The 4,664-nt window shown below is 48.5% G+C and overlaps 1 non-coding gene across 1 annotated transcript; it reads right to left on the bottom strand.

The window, feature by feature from the left end:
• Positions 1 to 1,522: 1,522 nt before the first annotated feature.
• On the bottom strand, positions 1,523 to 1,658 carry LOC118144668 (U8 small nucleolar RNA). The gene has a single exon (XR_004729418.1). It is a non-coding gene; the product is annotated as a U8 small nucleolar RNA (small nucleolar RNA).
• Between the last annotated feature and the right edge of the window lie 3,006 nt (positions 1,659 to 4,664).

Raw genomic sequence — 4,664 nt, 5'->3', positions numbered from 1 at the left:
TTAAGATTTAATTAAAAGAGGTTCAAAAATCTCCATCCCTTCTGCAGTGGAAAAGGTGTCCTCCTGACAATATCACTGCAGTCTCTCAATGCGTAGATCCTGCTTGTGCTGAATTCTTCCTCTCTCTCATTTCCTCCTAAATTTGCTAGCATCTTTCCTGAAGGAATCACCCCCACTGAACACCCCCACATCTTGTCATCTCTTCACTCCCTAATTGCTGCCACCTCCAGGCTCTGTGTTAAGTGGACACTTCTGAACGGATGGGCAACAGAAAGAAGTAGCACCATTCTACTGCTCAGTAAATAACTTAAGACTGAATATTACACATTCTAGTTTTTAAATTCCCCTTGAGCCATTGCTGCCACTGGAGAGGTTTTACTGACTTCCTTTCTCATTGGCTTAGTCACTAACACCTTGCAATACCTCTGGCCCTTTGCCCCCAACCTCTCTTCCTTTCCTTGCTAGTCAGATTGCCCCACCCACTAAAATTCCTACACCTTTTTAGACAGAGACTGAACTATCTCTTACCAGTTGCCAGCCATGCCCTAAGGCTTAAGGGACATCTTTTCACAATTCTGCAAGGTGTTTTGCTAAACCTGTGCCATCCAATACTTTAAATTTAATGATTATTAAATTCAATTTAAAATTCAATTCTCTCATCACCTTCGCCGTGTTTTACATCATCAATGCCCACATATGGCTGTGCTGGACAGTGTAGACAGCAGAGTTCTACTGGACAGATAAACCCAAATTCATTTCTCCCCTAAGGAACTGTCACTGGCTATTTGACTGACACTTTTTCCTGCCTACTTCCTTAATGTGGATTGAGCCTTTATGCTGTGTAAGGCACTTTTCCCGAGTTGTCGCCTGGCAGCCTCCTAACAAAGCAGACACCACTCTCCGCCCAGCTCAGGGGAGGAGCCCGAGGTCCGCAGCCGGAGCAGCGGGCGTGTCCCCTCCACCAAGCCACTAGCCTGGGCCGCGACAGTGGGTTACATAAGGCAACTAGGGAAGGGCTTCGTCACCCACGTGAGATGTGATCGTTCCATTAAACTTTACGAGGGGTTTTCTTACTCGCGAGGGTTCGATCCCCAAAACAGGGTCACTGAAAAGGAAACTCGATGACTGTTTTTTTCTGGAGGATGGAGTTCAGGCTTGGCTGGAATGGAGGCCACTGCTGACCCGCTTCCTTCGGCGCCAGGGGAAGGCCGGGCTTGGCGACCGCGCCACCTGCTGGCCCCTTCCCAAGCTGCAGAGTGCCCCTGGGTGCCTGGTCCCCGCCCGCAGTGCCGCAGCACATGGGAAAGTCATTAGATTCAGGTTCTTGTGCTACACCCCAGGCTTATTGAACCCAAACCTCCATGGGTGGGTCCTGGCAGTCGAGTCTGAGCAAGACCCTCGAGTGGTCCTGATGCACGCTAAAGCTTGGACATTAATGATTTGAGAGTCAACCCAACTCCACCACCATTTATTTATTAAGTCAAGTTTTTCTTTTGTTTTGCTTTGTTTTTTCTCAGGAAGAATCAGATAGGAGCAATCAGGATGTTGCAAGTCCTGATTACACAGAGATGTTAGTCACATTTCATGCATCTCCAATCATCATGTTCTCTATCTGCCCTCCAAAAGGAGGAACAGGTAAGTGTTATCCCACCTGACAGCTCATTAAGTCAAGTATTAATGAGCATCTTCTAAACAATATAGAAACAAAGGAAGCAAAACAGACATGATCTCTTCCCGACTCGCTCCCCAACGCACACATAGGTAGACTGTAGAACAGCTTATTTTATCATCACATATTTGTGCAATAGGAAAGGGAAACATTACAATGACCCTTATTTTACAGACAGGAAACTGGCCTGGGATCACACATGTGGTGAACAATTAGGTCAGGTCCAAAACTTAGGAGGTTTTGTTTGTTTGTTTGTTTTTGTTTGTCTCAATGGATACAGTAGTATGAGTTGTTTGTTTTTAAGACTGACAGGAGGACCAATCTCAGATCACCTGCATGTCAAATCCATCAATCAATGTCAAATCAGGCCAATCTTCATGTCAAAGCTGAACTTATTTACCAAACCACACATCACCAACTTTTCTAGGTCGACTTGTGGTTTTAGAGTGGAGAAGATGGGAGAAGAGAAATCTTCTCCCCAAATCAAGACAATTCCCTCTCCCTCATACCAAACTGAAACTTCTTACACAGCCTTAAAGTTGCTGGCATCATTCCTGAAAGGTAGCAAATAGGCTTCCTTTCCAGTTATTATCCTACTATAACACTTGCCTAGCTTTTCCCTTTCCATCCTTTTCAATGATATAGGACATTATGGTGCAGGCTATAATAGGGAAGGCAAGGAAGTGTTAAATGTATGGTGCGGGTGCTGCCCAGGGCACAGCTTTAGGGACTCTCAGGGAGGTAGGAATTTAACTGGGGCTGCCTACTTGGGCATTGACAAGGAAAGACAACAGAACCAAATCGAAGTGGGAAAATGCTGAAGAGGAGAGATAGAAGACAGACTTGGTTTCCTCTTTCACAATTTAGCAACTTCAAGCACCAGATAGGCTGTTCATTAACAGCACCCAGTGGGACCACTTGTATGTGCAGGGCATTGGGTCAGATCCCTGCCTTCAGAGGACATGCTACTTTGCAGGCATGTAGAGATGAGTGGCTTAAACATATGTGGTATTTCTGTGTTAAAAATTCTCTTGGCCATAAATATATATATAGTTTGAGACGGAGTTGCATTCTGTCACCCAGGCTGGAATGCAGTGGTACAATCTTGGCTCACTGCAACCTCTGACTCCCAAGTTCAAGCAGTTCTTGTGCCTCAGCCCCCCAAGTAGCTGGAATTAGAGGCACGCACAACCATGCCCAGTGAATTTTTGTATTTTTAGTAGACAGGGTTTCACCACATTGGTCAAGCTGGCCTTGAACTCCCGGCCTCAACTGATCTGCCTGCCTCCGCCTCCCAAAGTGCTGGTGTCACAGCACCCTTAGGGTGTCACTTTTCCAGCCAGAAACCTCTGTGACTGGCGGCATCTTTGCCCTAGTTTTGCTTGAGCCCACTGGGCTTATTTCACTCACTTGACCCTGCAAGCTGTGCTTGGCTCACATTACCAGTTTGGATCCCATGCCTGCCAAGGGCAAGTCAGATGCAGAACAGCAAGGGGTGTGTGAACAAGCACAGGGTCTGGCCACTGCACACATCCAGGCATGCTAGCTACAGCAAGGTGAGCAGCTCCAGGAGCTGGCACAGGCACCAGTTCCATGCAAAGCTGCAGCTGGGTCAGGCATACCACAAGTGGCTTCCACTGCAGGCACCAGGGAACACAATGGCCATAGAAGCTTGGAGATGCCAGGATCCACAGAGCCCCAAAGATTGTGTCACAACCCTGGCTCACTCAGGGAGACCCTAGGTCTAGGCTCCCGAAAGGGCAGCATCTCTTCTCTCTTTCTCATCACCTGCAACATGATGAACAGAGGTGGGGGGGCAAAAGGGAGTATGTTTCAGCCCTGTTTGTGTTACAGCTCTTTCAGTTCTGCCAGGTCCTGAGTTCTTGTCCTGCATCTAAGAAGGATGAGATGCACAGACAGCTAGAGGATGAGCAAGGTGGAGAGTAGTTTCATTGAGCAACAGAATAGCTCTCAGGAGACCTGAAGTTGGTATCTCCTTCCCACAGCTCGCAGTCCCAATGTCTCTGTGAGTTGGCTGAGTTTGGGGTTTTTATGGGCTTCAGAAGGGAAAATGAGTGTGTTGATTGGTCCATAAGTAGCCATGGGCATGCCAGAAAATACATCATAAATTCGCATTCTGTGCCATGAACTCCACCTAGAACTGACAGTCCCTCCCCCAGGCTTCAGGCCATCTCTGGCTTGAAGGTGGGTCTTCACTGGGGACCCACCCCTTTCCACCCAGGAGCCTGTCTGATTCCCACTGCCTTCTACATGTTATCCAAAGCTCCCAGGCTGTTCATGCCAGGGGGTGCCTGCAGCCCAGTGCTGAGCCACTGTCAGCCCCTTCTTAGCCTCCCTTCTATGCTCATCAATGCCTCAGTCTGGAGGGGTCTGAGGCAGCTGGGGCTGGTGTGTCAGTGCCACCCTGAGCATGCACACACCCAGACAGGTCTCAATAGTCCCTGGGCTCAGCCATAACTTTGCTCCACCTCAGAGCGATCTCCTGGAGTGGGGAGAGGGCAGGCAGTTGGAGCAGGCACTTTGATACTGTGGGAAAAGGGGGGCTTCCTGGGTCCCTGAGAGCACAGAGATGCCCCTGTCTATAGCCATGGAGGGTGGGGCTCCTGCCCTGCCAACTCAGAAAAAGGCTTTGCTCCTTCTCTTCTGTTTCCAGTCTACCAGCTCCATGTCCACAGTCCTGGCTGTGCCTCCCACATTGCAGTAGGTGTCTTTGCAGTGGCTGGCTGCTCCAGATGGGCAGCTGCTGCCATCACTGGGATTACAGGTGTGAGCCACCGTGCCCGGCCCATAAAAATAAATCAGCAAACAAATAGGAATATTTTTGTGATAATAATGGTAACACTTACTGAGCACCTAACTAATGTTAGACAACATTCCAGATAATGGAACTAGGGTGGCCAAGAAAATTACAACCACCTTGTAAAGCCTCATTTCTGGTCTTTAGCTTTGCCGGCCTGATTAGTTCCCTCCAAGC

Source organism: Callithrix jacchus, chromosome 9, assembly GCF_049354715.1.
Source record: "Callithrix jacchus isolate 240 chromosome 9, calJac240_pri, whole genome shotgun sequence".
In the NCBI taxonomy this organism is placed as follows: domain Eukaryota; kingdom Metazoa; phylum Chordata; class Mammalia; order Primates; family Cebidae; genus Callithrix; species Callithrix jacchus.
The sequence above is the reverse complement of the archived record's forward strand: the minus strand, read 5'-3'. Positions and strand labels throughout refer to the sequence as shown.